At 37.8% G+C, this 18,410-nt stretch overlaps 1 long non-coding RNA gene across 1 annotated transcript; it reads left to right on the top strand.

Annotated features, from left to right (window-relative positions):
- The first annotated feature begins 7,401 nt into the window (after positions 1–7,401).
- Positions 7,402–10,331, top strand: LOC118502239. The gene is made up of 2 exons (XR_004904948.1): positions 7,402–8,027; positions 8,218–10,331. It is a non-coding gene; the product is annotated as an uncharacterized LOC118502239 (long non-coding RNA).
- Positions 10,332–18,410: the final 8,079 nt, after the last annotated feature.

Below are 18,410 nucleotides of genomic sequence, written 5' to 3'. Positions count from 1 at the left end.
CCAAAGAAGCTTCCCACAAGGCATCTTTTCCTTACTAAATGGAAGAGATTGTTAAGTAGAAAGGGGGTTGTGTCTTTCCATACAAGTACAGATCTTTTTATTCCTAGTTAGGAGTCCATGTAAAAATTGTGATTGGATATCCCTGTATCTACACATTGAACATTTTCAAAACACTCAACTAATCTCAACTATTTTGCATTATTCCCAACCACTATTCATTGTGTTTCAAAGTGTCTTGGTGGAAGAGCTGGCATTAAGTCCTCACTTAATTTGCTCCGTAAGTTCTGAGACTTGAAATGAAATGATGTATAATGCAACCAGTTTTACTGTAAGCTAATTAAGAGAAATAAAACTTAAGTTCCTACATCTTATCAAAGTTATAGCTAAATGTTGAATGAAACAATGTTATTTGAAGAACTACTTACTGTGTATCTCTTTTACAAAGTTTTGAATGCTAAGTACCTCATTTATTTTAAAAGTCTATTTTAATAAGTGTATTTTAAAATTTGAACCTCATTTTAATGCATTGTCAAATATATAGCAAATAAGAAAAGACTTGGCATTTTAGTTACCTAGAAAAAGAATTGTAAGCCTAGAATGGTGCCCTGCATAGCATATAATCTCCCCTAATTCTTTTTCTTTTTTTAAAATTGAGGCCACCTATAAATAAACAGTATTTGTTAAATAAATAAACATGACATGCTTTTTAGTACTTTAATTTAGAAATATTAAAATATTTTGTTCAATTTTGTTTATGAAACTATTAATATTAATTCAGATGATTGAAAGTTTGTTTTACTTACAATTGAATGCTTAGATTTTTGTTTAAAGTTTGTTTTAGTTTCTAAATTTTGGCAACAATTCAAGCAAAATCAGCAGTAAAATAAATTATTACAGGTTCTGGACTTAGTGATTTTCATACTATCAAGAAATATCATACAGTTTGGGAAAGGACTTCTTTAAGGGCAAAGACAATTTTTCTGACCAGTTTTGTTTTCTGAGATGTCTTCCATACTTTGTGCCTGGGTACTTTATTTTTGTCATATTCACAGATTCATGAAGACTGAAGGTTTCTCCAGTTGAGCAGACTACTCCTTAAGTCCTTAAATCTGTTCCTATGGTCTGTACATTTTAAGACGTAATGATTATTACTTCTCCAAAGAGGGATTAGTGTCCTTGGCAGCTGTGCAGTTGTGGGTGCTTGTGCTTGAGAAGGCTTTTAATCTCTTGTTTAGTGTTTCTCTTTTTCATTTTTTATATTGAGTTTATTGGTGTGACATTGATTCGCAAAACTATACATGTTTCAAGTGTACGACTGAATAAAAACATCATCTGCATACTGCATTGTGTGCGCATCGCCCCAAGTGCAGTCTGTTTCCAACCCCATTTTACCCACCTCAGCCCCTGTTCCACCTACCCCCACCCCCTTGCCCTCTGGCTGGCACCATACTGCTGTCTGTGCCTGTGCTGTGTATGTACGTTTTCTGTTTAATCACTTTAATCGCACATCCGAGAGAGTTACTGTAGTAAATGCCTTATAAAACTGGACAGCCCAGCCAATCTTTAGTGGTACAGGAGGAAAAGTTCATTATTTAAAGGGCCACAGTCGCCCAAAACTAGAGAGCAAGTTGAATGTAGTTTTAAGCAGCTCCAGAGACAGTTCATTTGTAGGGAAATCACTAAAATTGTAAGAAATTATAGTTTTCTAAAAAGCATTTTTCACTTCTAAGAACTAACCATGATCAGTTTGCCCCACAGACTTCAGCTTCAGTGTCACCATTTTTGGTTTTATGTCCTTGATTAAAAACTTCCATTTGAATCTCTTTTTCTATTTACTACCAGTTTAATTTTGCCATTATTGTTTCTGTATCCAGCCCTCTGTATTATTAGGATACAGGTGAGCCCTTTTGTTTTATATTGCTATATTGTTTGTGTCTTACATATATGTATGCACTATTTTCAGTAGAAATTTATGTATTTTATAATTGATAAGCTTTTCAGAATGTCTGTTCTCCTATAAAAAGCAACAAGATGGTAGGTAAAAATAGAGGGTTGAGCAAAATATTGATTAGCCTCTGCTCTTTCCTAAAATCTCCACTAAAATCACAGCAATTGGGGGGGAAAAGCATAATCCAACAAGGACAAGGAATATTTGAGGAATGATGAGAACAAAATGTTGGAACTGGGAAGCAGATAGAAGAATAGCATCTGACCTGGCAGACAGACCCAGTGATGCCAAATTCTAAACCAGGGGTGGAGACACGGGAACAGTCATTTGCACAGAATTTTGGAATACAGCCTTCATGACTTTTTTTACTGCACATGTGGCTAAAGGCATAATATGCACACTTCTGTAATCCACCTCTCATTTAACAATACATTGATCTTATATGTACATCATTTTAATGACAATACTTCATTCTATGGATGGGCTGTACATTTTAAAAATTAACATTTCCTATTGTTTGGACATTTAGTTTTTCAGAGTGTTCATGATTTTAAACAATCCTACAAAGGAAATCCTAAGCCTAGTAATTCCTAAAAGTGAAATTGTTGGGTTAAAGGTTTTTAAAAGATCATTGATAAAAACTTTGACACTTTCTTCCATATGGATCTATCAAGTTATACTCCTTCCATTAATATATAAGAATACTTTCACCATTAGCATATGTATTATATAGAGACTTTTCTCTTAAATCTGATAGTTGCATGCTAAAAAACTTATAGGTGTGCAACCACATGAACTTACTAGGAACAGAAGACTTCTCCTTAATTGACTTCATTAGTTTTATTAGGACATCCTTGGATAAATGGCTAATTCCAGATCTAGGAAAAGAGATGCCCAAGGAGAGCCTAGAAAACACTGTCATACCAGAAAGCAAGGAGGCTACTAGAGGTCTGTCAGAAAGATTCAGGAGGCACTTTGGAGAAGTTCCCACTGGCCAAAGCTGAGATAATTTTAGCATCAGTAAAGATAATATCTACAAGAGATTGAAGCTCATTTTTTACTCCATGAGTTAATAATGATAGTTTATAAAATCATAGCTATTTTGGAGTATGCTCTTAAAGAAATATTCTAGCTGATAAGTTGAAGAATAATAGACTATCACCATTTTATCCTCCAACAATTAACGGATCTAGACAGTGGTCACCAGTGACTGGTAACTTCATGAATGAGATAACAGTCAAACATTTTGCACCTCCTAACGGAAGTGCATATGCCACTTGGGAAGCAGCCCCGCCAAAAGTCAGATCTGATCCTGATCAAGCCTCTGGACCTAACCACCTCTTCACTAGAAGTCCAGGAAATGAAGAAACACATTAAATGATGAGGGATTTAAATGGCAAAATCCAGACTGGAAAACCTCAGGATAAATGACCCCATTTCTTCAACAAGGAATTACAAAGAAAAAAGTAAGATTAAAAGAGACTTAAGAAATATGTCACCATTACAATTTATGGAGTTAATTGGGTCCTGATTTGAACAAACAAAAAAATGGGACCATGAAAGAAATAGGAAAACTAATTGGATGTTTGATGATTTTAAAATGTTTTACTTATTTTTTAGGTATGATGATGGTATAGTGTTTACATTTTTAAAAATAGCCCTTTTACAAATGCAAATTAAAATGCTTGAAATGATATGGTATTTAGGATTTGTTTAAAAATAATTAAGGAGTTGGAGAGAGAACTTCCAGTCAAGATGAAGGTGTAGGTAAACATGACTTGCCTTCTCACACAACCACAGCAAAAATCACAACTAAACTATAAAACAGCTATCACCTAGAACTGTCAGAAAATTGAGCTGTATGGAAGTCTGACAACTAAGGAATTAAAGAGGTCACATTCATTTAGACAGGTAGGAGGGACAGAGACATGGAGTGGGCCAGTCCCACACCACGCATGGTGGATAAAAATTGAGTGGGATATCTCAGAAGCAAGGGATTTTAGCCTCACATCAGATGACCTAGCCCAGGGTTCTAGTGCCAGGAATGTAACTCCCTGTAACTCTGGCTATAAAAACTGGTGGGGTGGGACGATGGATGAAACTGCATGATTCTCAGGCATCTCCTCTTAAAATGCCTGCAATGGACTTACAACCTACACAGACTCACTCCCTCTGCTATCCAGCACTAGGGAAGCAGCTTGAAGGGCACCAGTGGCATACCAGGAAAAACAAGTGTCTGACATCAGGGTGAATGGTGGGGGACAACTTCCTCCTGGACAAAAATCCAAAGGCCAGGCAGTGGCCATTGTTTCTTCTCTGAGCCCTCCCCCCCACAGAGCCACGGAGCAGTGGCACCATATTGTGAGACTCCATCAACCTAGTTCACAAAGGGATGCCCTGCCCTGGCAATTCCCTAAGCCTCTACCCTACCCAACTTACTGGCACTTACCCACATTAGGCCACACTATTAAGATGGAGTCAAAGCAGCCTACCTAATACATAGAAACAAACTGAGGGAGGCTGCCAAAATGAGGAAACAAAGAAATGTGGCCCAAATGAAAGAGCAAAACTCCAGGAAAAAAAGCTAAACAAAATGGAGACAAGCAATCTATCAGATGCATAGTTCAAAATTCGTTATTACAATGCTCAAGGAGAAGACCCAGGCAGAAATGGTTACACCAACTGAAATAAAAATTTACAGGGAATCAACAGTGCAGTTGGTGAAGCTGAAGATCAAAATCAATGATTTGAAACAATGAAGAAAAAAAATATCCAATCACAACAGCAAGAAGAAAAAAAGTCCAAAACAATGAGGATAGGTTAAGGAGCCTCTGGGACAACTTCAAATGTACCAACATTCAACTCAGAGGTGCCAGAGGAGAAGAGAAAGAGCAAGAAGCTGAAAACTTGCTTGAAAAAATAATGAAAGGAAACTTACCTAATTTGATGAAGGAAATAGACATGCAAGTCCAGGAAGCATAGACTCCCAAACAAGATGGATGCAAAGAGGACAATTAAAATGCCAAAGGTTCTTCAAAGCATTACGAGAAAAGCAGTTACTTACAGAGGAGTTCCCTTTGTAGATAAGACTGTCAGCTGATTTCTTGAAAGAAACTTCTGAGGCTAGAAGGGACTGGCAAGAAGAACTCAAAGTGATGAAAAGCAAGGACCTGTGACCTAGATTGCTCTACCCAGCAAAGCTATCATTTAGAATCAAAGGGCAGATAAAGTGCTTCACAGACTAGGTAAAGCTAAAGGAGTTCATCATCACCAAGTCATTATTATATGAAATGTTAAAGGGACTTATTTAAGAAAAAGATCAAAGCTATGAACATTAAAATGGCAAAGAATTTACAACTATCAACAATTGAATCTAAAAAGAAACTAAGCAAACAAGCAGAACAGAAATAGAATCATAGATATGGAGATGATTTAGATGGTTATCAGTTGAGCGGGGGAAGGGGGAGAAGGGGGGAAAATTTCCAGGAATTAAGAAGTAAAAATTGGTAGGTACAGAATAGGCAGGGGATGTTAAGAACAGTATAGGAAATGGAGTAGCCAAAGAACTTACATGACCCATGGACATGAACTAAGGGGAGGAGGATTGTGGGGGTTGGGGGTGCTACATGGAGGGGGGCAAAGGGAAAAATTGGGACAACTGTAATAGTACAATCAATAGAATATACTAAAAAATAAGGAGTTGGAGTTCGGTAGTATGTGGGAATCTAGTTGAAACAAGATTGACATGATAATTGTTAAAGCCTGGTGATGGATACTTGGGGATTCATTATACTATTTTCTCTCCCTGTGTTTATATTAGAAAATTTCCGTAAAATTTAAAGGTTTTTTAAAAATATGAATTAAATTCATATAGAAGCTCATTCATTACTGTTTTTATTTTAGCAATAATTCATGATAATGGCCCATGTTCATAATGATTTTTTTAGCGGAATTAATCTTGAACCAGCCAAGCTAACATAATTAATTATATTCTGCTCCAGTTACAGTGAATGATTAATTGATTTTAACTGCTAGGGTGAATGCTGGAAGCTATCAGTTATTTCTGCAGCTTAGCAAGCAGGCCATTAGATCCCTCCTTGCTCACTGGTTTTTGTGGGGCTTGCTAGCTATTTAAAGAAAATGTTTATTTTCTGTTAAAACACGTCAGGTAGGGTGATCAGATTATCCACATTTAACCTGCATGTTCGTATTAGAAAAAATGTTAAGTAGCTCAGTATCATAAACTAGATTCTGCTCTTGCTGAAATGATAATGATGCCCAGCGGTAGAAATGGATCTTTAAAAAGGTATGTTGGTTTTCAATGTAAAGAAATTAGAATAATTTTATGTAGTGTAGGTTGTCTTCTATAAAATGCTTCTATTGCATAAGTTTCAGAAAACATTTTGGAAAAGTGGAGGCTATTTGGTAATACTGAATAAGTGAAGCCATTATTTTCATTCTAAATATATATTTTATTATTTTTTCTTCTTTTGGGCATGGGAGTTAGCCTTTATATATCTAAACACAAAAGGCAAGTTTTTATAAATTAAGGTATCAATATATTGTGATTAATTTTTCATTAGTTTTGTGATTGTAGTTTTCATTTTGTATAAGTCCCTATTAGGAGCACCTCTGATTAAGTGAATTGTCCTTTTTTTCTGCCCTTCTCCCTTGAAATCTTATCATAGGTGTTTGGAATTCTTAGGCTCCTATGGTATGCATGTGCTGATCTGTTTGGACTGGTTACCTCAGTTATTCATTGGACAGATATTAAGCACTTGCCTGTGCCAGTACCTCTGCTATGTAATAGGAGTACAGTAGTGAACTGAACAGTGTCCCTGCCTTGTGAAGCTTTTGGTCTGGTAGGTGAGACATATTAACCAAAGAATCATGAATACATGCACAATTCCAACCATGGTGAGGGCTGCAATGGGGAGGCCTTTGTGGTCCATGCCGATCATGCAGGGATGAGACTCAGGAGGGGGTGGGACCTAGTCAGGCATGTCAAGGAATGAATGCTTTTCCATGAAAGTGATGCTTGGGCCCAAGTCCAACTGATGAAAAGAGGTGAAATACGGTTTTTAATAATGTTTAAAAGTTACATTGGGTTGGCCAGAAAGTTTTTGGTTTTTTCGTAAGATGGCTCTAGTAGCACTTAGTTCTCTTTAATTTCATTTGAAACAATTTTGTTAGATTGTATTGTGACAGCTGTCATATGAGCAGGCATTTAAAGAACTTATCACAATTGGTGAATTTTTTAAAAAGATTTTATTTTTAGAGGAAAAGAGAGAAAGGGAGAGAAACATCGATGTGTGAGAGAGGCAACAATTGGTTGCCTCTCGCACATCCCAACTGGGGACCTGGCCAGCAACCCAGGCATGTGCCCTGACTGGGAATTGAACCAGCAACCTTTCAGTTCACAGGCCAGTGCTCAATCCACTGAGCTACACTAACAAGGGAAAAGTTGGTAAATTTTTGTGTAGCCATTTTAATATTGGAGATGGAAGAAAATCTGCAACGGAAATTCACAAGAAGTTTTGTGCAGTGTATGGAGAAGGTGCTGTGACTGATTGAATGTGTCAAAAGTGGTTTGTGAAGCTTCGTGCTGGAGATCTCTCACTGGACGATTGGGTAGACCAGTTAAAGTTGATAGCGATTAAATTAAGACAGTAACTGAGAACAAGCAACATTATTCCAAGCAGGAGATAGCCAACATACTCAAAATACCCAAAGCAATAAAGTTGTTGGTAAAGATGAAATGTCTTTTATTTTATAGAAGTCAAAATGGACTTTGGCCAACTCAATATTTGCTCCTGTTTTCATTATATGTAAACCTAGCCTTCAGATTCCTTTATGTATTGTTTCAATGATTTTTTTTTTTCAGTTTTGCTTAGCATTGTGTTGTGTGTCATTTACTGGAGAGCTGGCTTCTACTTTGGCAGATGTTATACTCGGTTATTGTTCTTCAGGATGTTGGCCCGACAGTTTGGGAGTTGTAATAGGCCTAGGTTTTTCTGACCTTCATTTCTGTATCATGACAACCATGTGCTGAGAGTTAGGACGTGGAACCCCCTACCATGTGAGTGAAGTGTCCCTCTGATGTACTGCTCTCTGGCATTGTGCACATCTGTCTGTCAGGGCATGTACCGCATTGCAATGGAAGCCTGCCTTGTCTAAGCCAAGCTTGTTAAAGCATGTCTATTCTCAGTGGTTACTTCAATTTTCATTCACTTATCGACTTAACTGCATTTTGTCCTCATGGCCCCCAGGGAATGCAGTTCATGCCCTCGGGGACCTCATAGTTGAATGGCAAGAAAGAGCCCAACAATTACAATTTGGAGGGATTTGTGCCATAAAATATACAAACACAGGGCACCTAGAAGCTCAGAGGAGATGCATATGTGAGCCAAGACTTCCCAAAGGTATATGTTTGAGCTGAATTTTAAGAGTTTCTGTGAAAGTTTGCTCTAACAAACTTGCTCTAACAAAAGTCTCTTTCTAGTCCCAACTTATTGTCACAGCTTTTAGACATGACGTCTCTGCAGGCAGTTCCTTGACTGTTTCCATGCTGTCGTGCCAGTGGGTGAGCTCCTCCTTCTGCCGGGATTGCCTGTCCCCTTCGGTTCTCCTACAGAACTGTGCTTTGGTGATCTCTGTTCCCTTGGTTATAGTAAATGTTCAATAAACATTGGTGTTTTAATAAAGGGTGTGTGTTTTTTAAATAGACAGTGAAGCTAATTTCATAAAGTAAGCACAAAGTTAGTCTCATTAGAACACGTTACCAACACCCATACTTCTAAGTTTTAACATCTCTGATTCCAAATCCTCTTGGCAGAACAACCTCCTCCCCTCACCTCCGGGGAGAAATTTCCTTCCATAATCTAATGTGCACTTGTATTTATAGAATATAAAATGCACCCACCACGTTTTGCACAAATGGGAAAAGCACAGCTTAGCTTTGGAGCGTGTTAGTTACAAATGATAACTCCGGGCAGAAGTGGACTCCGACAGCTCGAATTAGAGATTAAATATGGAGGCCCTCATTCTTTGCACATGTGGGCAAGTGTTTTCTTTAGCTAAATTATCTGTGGTATTTGATTATTTCATAATGGAAAGTGGAAGTTAAACATTTTGTAAATCATATTTTCCTGTAGGAAATCTGATCAACACTTCTCTATAAAGTTTTCCCACAAAATTCTAGTTCTATAGGTTTTTAAACAGATATTCAGGAAAATAAAAAGTTGGGACTAGGTACAGATCCCAGAGTCAAACAAACGCTGAGTTGAAATCAGAGGTTTTTGCTTTTATTTTCATGTATTGATTTTTTTTTTTTCAAATAAGGTACTCCTTAGTATAGTCACACTGACTGTGGCTGTAACAAGGCCTTATGGCACTCCCAGACTAGGTGGCTCTTCTGGTGTTTCTTCCCCTCGAGAGTCCAGGGTCTGCAGAAACATCAGGGGAATTGCTGCTTAGATGGCAGGCACTTTTTTGCAGGGTCCCCAGCAAGGAACCACAGAATTCTCACTGGGTTTGGAGTTTCGTGTCTCAGAGCAGTTAGTTAGCACTGACAGACCATGGGTGGCAGGGACCCAGGGGACAGGGCCGTAAGCCTGCCCCTTCACTCTCGCTATCAGCACTGCTTTCTCTGGTCTCCTTGAAACTGCTGGGGACAGTGGACTCACTCTGCTGATCTTGTACCCCATACTTAAACAACTTGAGTACACATTTTTAATAAGGAAATATCTATAAATACACAAATGTATTATTGCACTATGACATTTGAAAATATACGAGAACTTTAAGGGATGACATAAAAGTGAATGGCAGTTACATTTTTCCCACATGCCTGTGGGTCATTTTGCACACCCCTGGATAGTTAGACAACTCTGTAAATCTGGGGTTTGAGAGTCAGGATTTACGTATCCAAGTCAACGTGCACCTTCCCCCGCATTCCTGGGTGCAGCCTGGCTCCCAGTGCTGCTGAAGAATGCAGTCTGCCTCCAGGTGTTTACTTCTAAAGGAATTCGAAGGAATAGTAAGTGAAAAAGCAAGTAGCAATAAGTATGTATAGTCTGATTTCTTGTGTGAGTTTTTTTTTAAGTTTGTAAAAATACATTTATAGAAAATGTCTAGACTGATATGTTGCAAATTTATTAATGAGCATTGGAATTAAGGGACTTGAGGGAGAAAGTTTACTTTTTACTTTTTATCTTTCTATACTGCTTGAATTTTTTATGAACTCAGGCTCTTTTCATAACACTTTTTAAAACCACTGGATACATTGTGATATCAAATGTGTTATATAGTGCATTGTCAATGTTGCTTGTTGGAGCTGGATGATGAGAACATTGGACTTCATTACACTATTTCTACTTTTATGTATATTTGAATATTTCCATAATAAAAAATTAAAAATTAACGTATTGCTAAAAGAGTCCATAGAAACACACCACATAGTTAGCAGTAGGTGTCTCGGGAGGAGAGGCGGGGAGTCGAACTCCGGGTTCCTTTCCTCCGATATGTCCTGTGAGCGAGCATGTATTGCTTTCATAGAGGGAAGGGGAAACCATTACACACACTGCAGAGCCTCCACTGGAAAGAGTTGCAATGTAGACGGGTATGAAATACTCGCCCAGATTCCTGTTAATTTCAAAGGGAATATATAAAATGAATGTGCAAGCCAAGAGTGTTCCATGTGTAGGGCTCAGCTGTTCCATAATAAGATTTGAGGATTGTTTTGTAAGAGGATTCTTGAGCTTGTTATATAACGAAACAGAGGTGAAACTCCAAGGCAAAGCCAAGTGCCTCTGCACAGTCCCAGCAGCTTCCGGGAGAGTGCAGCTAGTGTCCACCACGAATGATTTGCACGGTTAGCTAGTTACCGGGGCCCGCAGTGTAAAAACCAGTGTCTTAAAGTCGAGATCTAATTATAGCTCTCACATGGGGTCCAAGCCAATTAATATGTAAAGGACGTTTTCTGTTGCTGAGTGCCATGCTAGGCTGCATTTGTAGACAGATAGAATCTATAAGGAGGGAAATGATGGTTCATTAACTGTGACCTTGTAAAAGTTAAGCCGTAGGTACCTCATCTGGGAAACAAAGAATAGTATTAGCCACCTCAGGGGACTGTCATGAGGATTAAACGAGAATGTTTGCAAGGAACCTTTCATATGGTGAGCACTCAAATGCCAGCCATTCTTGTTTTCATGTGAAAGACTCCTCACTGAACTGAGAACGTTCAGCTTGTGAGCACGTGTTCTATGATTTTAAAGTGTCTTCTCAAATAGCCATGTGGTTCAGGGATGGTTGGTGTTTGGCTACTAACCCTTGCCAAGTTGAGGAATGGGTGTGGAACCGGATCTGGCCACTAACACGTGAAGGGAGTTCCACTTTTCTTTTCCTGGAGGTCGCGGTGTTCAAGTGGACCGCCGCAGCAGCCCCCTTGCTCTCAGCCCAGGGATGAAGCCAGATCAAGGATGGCAGAGCAGAAAAAGGAAAAAAAGTCATTTTAGAGATATTACTGAACTTCTGCACCAATCATCACTGAAGCCCACCTTACCTTGGGACTTAATGTTTTGAGAAATTAAAAACAGTTTTTAAAAAATGTAAGCCAGTTTGAGTTGGCTTCCCAAAGCATCAGTTAATAGACCTTGCACCAGTGAAGATTTGAGGTAGGGGTGGTGGCGTTTAGTCAGTCGTGTCGTATTGAGCGCTTTGGAATGCAAAAATAAACAAGAAATCAAGAAGTTCTGAGGCACAAGGAACAAGGGCTTCTGGAGAGAGAGCAGCTTGAACACATCCTGCCTCTTTTCTACTTGTAATTTAACCCACCTCCGTCTCCTGTGAAAAGCAGTTAGTTGCTGGAACCTCCAGGAGACAGACGAGGCCTGGGAAGTGGGGGAGGCCTCAGGAACCCTGACAGAGAGAGCTGGGGGTGACAGTCTTCTACCTGAGGACGGTAACATGGAGCCCTAAGGAGGGGATGGGGCAAGGGCTTTGTGAGTGCACCTGGTCTCTGGTTCCTGAGCAGCTGGCGCAGGTGGGTTGAGTTGCCACTACCCCTGAGCTGCAGAGCTGAGGAGCCTGGGAAGGGCTTCCTCCTAGAGCCTCCCCAGAGGACTGGCAACCCATCTGCTGCTAAGCTTGGGCCAGGGGACGCTGTGACTGTTCCTTCTACTGCTCTGGGAAGGCTGCCACTTAAGATAAGCCAGTGGCTGAAACAGCCTCTGTGAGCAAACAAAAGAAAAGAAAATTCCTAATGTGGCCCAGCAGCCAGGGAGAAGAATTACAAGCAGAACCCTCAGTACAGAAATAATTTCTGGCATAGATAACTTGAACCAAATCCCCTTGCCCACTCACCCTCAACACACACACACACAAAACATAAAAAAGGAAAGAAAGAAAACCATTGAGATTTAAGTGCAACACACACAAAAAAACTTTTCTGAGATCTAAAAGGAAGATTTTGGTGTAAAAATTTCAAGAGATGAATTGAAGGAGAAAGTGGTCACTGTTGATGTGTGAATTAGTGCCCTGCAAGAACAGAGAAAGACACAACTCAAAGCACAGTGCAAAAATAGAAAGACACACAAATCAGAAGATGGATAGAAATTGGGGGTGGGGGTGGGGCTTGGAGATGCAACAGAAGGGGCAATTGATAAGATAAGGGAAGTTTCTGAGCTGAAGAGAGACTTATATCTCACCGAGTTTCAGGAAGAACTGATGATAGAAAGCCTCCTAGGTATATTGTATCTCTGAGTTATCAGAATAGAGAAAAATCTTACAAGTTTCTGCAGAGACGAACAAATTCCTCCTAAAGGAGGAAAAATCATCCTGGCATTGGACTGCTTATCTACAACACCAGAAGCTACAATGTGAAAAACTGCTGACTGCTGGGGAAAGGGGCTGTGTGGAAACTGACCAGGTGGGAGTCCTGTAACTTTCCTTCACTCAGTGTTGCAAAATAACCCAAGAACATATATATTATCGGTAGCTATTATGTAGTGAGTAAATACACTCAAAGTCTCCAGAAGAGAATATAAAATCTTAGGAAAACGGAGTGCATCACCCGCACCTGGGTACTTAAAGTGCAGAGAAGCTCATCCCTCTGATTGTTGTGGGGTGCGGCTAGGGCCTTCACGCTGTGAAAGTCTACTGTCTTCCTGCATTGGTCACCGTCTGCCTCGACAATACCTCTAGAAACAGTCTGGACCTAAGAATAACAAGCACATCTCAGCAAATCTGGGCATTGGGGTGGGTTGGAAAGAGGGAAGTGTTGCAAAGGTCTTGTCTGGGGTGTGGCTGTGGAATGCTGGGGAAGTGAAAGTATTCCAAAGTTTGGAGTGGAAGCAGTGGAAGAATAGAGTGTCTGGGTGGGAGAAATATATGTCTGACTTTCATATAAGGGTAAAGGAGGTTTTATCTGATTACCAGCCACAGGGAATGGAAGTAGCTGAAAGCAGACTGGGAGTCTACAAGAGAAGTCATGTTAACAAGATGGAAAGGAGAAAATAAGGGCAATTTGATCAGCCTGCAAAAAGAAATACAAATAAAAAGAGTAAACAAGTAAAGTAAGCCAATAAATAAGATAAGAGGAGTCCAATTGTTACACTACATGTAAATGGACTGGATTTTCCTGTTAAAAATCAGAGCCACTTAGACTGAACTAAAAATATAAACCAGCTATACACTATCTGGGAAGAAAATATCTTAAAAATTTTATAGGAACAAAGTGTAAAGGAAAGTTGATAATAAGATTTACAAAGATACCAATTAAATATAATAAAAAATAAAATAGGAATAGCAAAATCAATAGCAGACAAGGAGGGATTTAAGGTTAAAGGCCCTATAAGGGGGATACTATGAAACAATATAAAACACATATTCACAATTTAGTATACCTAGGTAAATTCAAAGATAGCTTGGTAAAAATATTGTAAACTTCAAAACATTTTTTTAGAATCAGATCTAATATACAAAAAATAATGACAAAGAAATGAATAATACAGTTGACATACTTAATTTAATAAATATATAGGCCATTGTAAGTCCCTCAAGTAAACATCATAGGGTTTTTTTTCATATATCCAATAGAGTATCATAAACATTGATTGTGTGCTTGATCACAAAGCCTTACCATATGTAGAAAGGAGAGATTTCTGTAGCATGTTCAATAAAATTAGAAATAAGCCACTTAAAAATGTCCAGAATCATCTACATAAATTAAGGAATACTTTCTGGATAACCTTTGGAACAAAATGGAATTTAGAACTAAAACTGCAAACTGTCTAGAAAGCAGTGAAGAGGAGAATGTTCTATATCAGAATCTGTACTTAGAGGAAAAATTTTGAACTGACCATTCTCATTAAAGAAGAATAAAAATAAAAGCACTGGCTTCTCTGCAGAGCAAATTCTATGGAAAGCAAAATAAAACAAACAAAAATATGAATGAGGAATTAATATGAACAGAGTTGAGACTTGGAGAGGCAAGTGAGGTGTTCGGGGCACAAATTCAAGAAGAGAGAGTTGTGCGGGCGCCAGCCCTGCCCCCGGGCACCTTGGCTCTTCAGGAAGTGCTCGCTCAGGGCACCAGTGTGGGCGGGCACGTCACAACCTGGGCTCCTCGGGTTTCATGTCCTGGGTGCCTTGCTTGCCTCATTAGTCCTGGCCCCCGCGATAAAGGTGAAAGCTTTCTTTTTAGGGAGAAAAAGGACATTGTTCTGAGTGTCTGCTTTTCCTTTTCTAATTAACTAAATGCATAGTAATCTAGATGTAATTTATACTTGCTATTGTGACCTTTTAATTTTACTAGTTTTATTCCAGCCTAGAAGAGAGAGTTAGAGAAGTTCTTACAGAAATAACTTAGTGTAGTCCACTAATTTTTTAAGAAAAATTTTATCAGTATATTAGATCCATTACCTTATTTTATATTCCTGAATTAATGGGCCTATTTTATGGGGCTACATATGTTATTGTATGTCATTACTTAAAAATATAAATAGTAATAGATCTTACTTCATTTAGAATTTCAGGAAATAAGGTAGAAAATAAACACATATGTGTTCAGAGAGCACCAACCATGCAATAAACAAACCCTAAGACCTTTCAGGAACTGAAAGAACTTGGAGTTATTTCAAATATACTTTCTAAAAAGATACTATTTAAATATACTCTTAAGGAGAGTATCTCTAAGAATTGGGAGAAATGTTACTGTTCTCCAAAGTAATTTCTCTCGACAGTTAACAAAACTATTAACAAAACTATTCAACTTAATAGCCTATTGTTTTTCCCCTTTTTTCTTTTGTGTATTATTCCTAATACACAAAAGAATGTGTATTCTTTTAATGTTTGGCGTTAAACATTTAATTAATGTTTGACAGAGCACTACATAGCATTCCTGTGGCTTAATCTTATTTTCCATGAAAAATGTATGCATTTGCTTCAATTACCTCAGGAAGTATTATTAGAATTTCAGAGTTTACTTTGTGATTTTTCCTGTGATTTAATGTTATGTTGCATTTTCTCATTCCTAAGATCATATATAACTTTGTTACTCTCTTGCTTGGAGGTATTTCACAATAATAATTTAAGTAAAATTTTATATGCAATAAACAAGTAAAAGCTGATAACCTAAGAATATTATGTGCAAAAGCACAAGGGCCAGATGTTTCACAGCTGACTTTTTCTCTATTTAAAAAAATTGAATGATCATCGCAATATTATCTGAACTACCCAAGGCCATTGATAAAAGCTGTAGAACATCAGCACACAATGACAGCACACACAAAAAGGCATGGATCAGTTTCACTTAGGAAAATAAGGCAAAAATCTACGTAAATTTTAGCAAGTGAAGTCCAGCAATGTTATGGAAAAAGTACATTGTAACCATGGAGGATTTGTTGCAAGAATGCAAGTGTGAGTCAGTATCATGAAATCTAGCAACATAATTTCTGTTCTAAATAAACTAAAGAGGAAACACCAATGTTAACTAAGGCATTTCCTACATTACAGTAGCCATTTCTAAGAAATATAGAACAAACCACTTAAATCCAATAGACTTTACTTGCCAAAACTAAAAAAAAAAGTATTATGAAAGCAAAACATTAAAACTTTTAATACCAAGAATGAAACAGTGGTGTTCACTGTCAATATTCTTATGTCTTAGAGCTTCTGGCACAGCCGGTAAGGTGAAAGAATAAATTAATCAATATAGGTTGTCTTTTTGGTGATGAAGTGATTGTGCACCATGAGAGTCTAGTGAAAACCAAACCAAACCTAGTAGAATTAAAAAGGTAACTTGCTAAGTGGACAAATATAGAATAAAAAAACAAAAACCCAAAGCTGTTCTGTATACTAGTGATAGACCCCATTAAAGAGAAATGGAATCAGTGATTCCATTGTTAATAGTGACAAAAAATAAAATACGTAGGAATAAATGAAAATTTAAAATAAAAACGACATAAAAATGATATAAAATCTTGTTGAAGAACATGAAATGAAATCTGAAAAATGGAAAACACATAATGTTTCTGGATGAGAAGACCTCATATAATAAAATGGCCAGTTCTCTTTGTACTAATTTCTATATTTCATGTGATTCCCAATTAGAATATCAACAAAGATTTTAGGGGAATTGGACTACATTACCTTAAAATTCTCAAGGTAAAGTCATTACCTTAAAGATTAGATATCTGAGAATATACAGTATATAAAGCCTCTGTAAGCAAATAAATTAAAGACTTTGAAATCAATTAAGTTTGATTAGAATAGAAATAAACAAGGAGATCAGCGTAATGAAACAGAGAATTAAGTAGTAGTTCTCGGTATGCACTTAAAATTTATGATAAAAGTGGGATCTCAATTCAGCAAGGAAAATTTATTTAATAAATAATGTTAGTATGAGTTTTGTCCATATAAAAGAAAATAAAATCAGTGTTCTATCTCACACCACATACAAAAGCGTATTTGAGATTTATTAAAGCCTTTAAAGCAAACACAAATCTCAGAAGAAAATCTTCATTTTGTGGAAGCGCAGTTCAATGATGAGAGAGGCTATAATTAAGTCAGGAAATCAGTATGTTGTAAAAGAAATGTGAGGCTTCACTACTACTGTATAACAAAGAAATGCTATAGTTAAAATCCATAGAGGAATAGATTTAGAAAAATATTTGTGAAGAAGTTGACAGATAAAGGGTTTATATACTTCATAAAATACATAGTTCTCACAAACTGACAAGAAAAAGACAACCATTCTAACAAAAAAAAGGGGCTTTGGACAATTCACAGTACAGCAAATCCATTAAACATATGGAAAGACTCTCCATTCTCAGAGTAGGTAGGGAAATGTAGAGTAGCAATGAGGTCATCACATATACTCATCAGATTGACAGAAATTAAAATGAGAAGTTAATATTTCTGCAAGCAAGGAGGTGGGGAGAGAACAGGTACTCACACATTGCTGGGGGAACTGCCACCAGTTGCAGTGTTTTAGGAGAGTAACATGGCAACATTAAATTAAAAATGATGTATATATAAATATTTGACCTAGCAATTCCACTACTAAAAGTATTTCCTATTATTGGACATATATAGGATAGATGTATAGGGATGTCACATGCAGCATTTTGCAGAGGGGCAAAAGCTGGAGGCAAAGTGAAGGCACAGCAGCAGGAGACTAACTGGATAAATGAAGATGTCTCTACAATGTAGAATATTATGCAGTCAACAAAAACAATGAGCTAAACCAATTGACCTAGAAACATTTCAGGAGGTAGATTTGAGTGGGAGAATCAATTTGCTGAAAAGAACACATAATAGAATTACAGTTTTGTAAAATAGAGAAAGCCCCTCTGTGCATGAGAATGGGCTTGTATGTTAGAATATATGACCATAGAAGATATTTGAATTACGCCTCTAATTTTTAACGTGGGTGAGGGGCCAGGGCAGCTGCCTGAGCCAGGAGAGTAGGAAACAGAAGGCACTAAATCTTGCAGCATGTGCAGTTCCACTTACATGGGAATTAGAAAAAGATCCATCTCCCCTGGCTTATTAAATGGAGAACAATGATATATCATTGACTGAAAAATAAAAACTAAGAGCAAGCTGCAGAGTGACCTGTATACTTCTATGACTCTGCTTTGGTGGAAACAAGAAAGCCCTGAGTGTGTACAAATGCTCTGGGATGTTGGAAGGAATAACTAACTGCCCAGGCTGAGACTGCCCTCTACCCTAACTTACTGGGGTGGGCAGGGGTAGATGCAGGGAGGGGATTAGCTTTCTCTTTTCAAACCTTTGCATCATTTCACATGCTGCTTTTATGCTTTTGTAAAACGTCCTGATTTTTCACTTTGTTCATGGTTCCACATGGCATGGCTACAATAATTTTACCAGAAGAATGAAAAGATGCTAAGAGTAAGTATAGCACGGGGAGCTGATTGAAGCTTGTGTCAGGTGGGATGGT

Source organism: Phyllostomus discolor, chromosome 1, assembly GCF_004126475.2.
Source record: "Phyllostomus discolor isolate MPI-MPIP mPhyDis1 chromosome 1, mPhyDis1.pri.v3, whole genome shotgun sequence".
NCBI lineage: Eukaryota > Metazoa > Chordata > Mammalia > Chiroptera > Phyllostomidae > Phyllostomus > Phyllostomus discolor.
The sequence above is the reverse complement of the archived record's forward strand: the minus strand, read 5'-3'. Positions and strand labels throughout refer to the sequence as shown.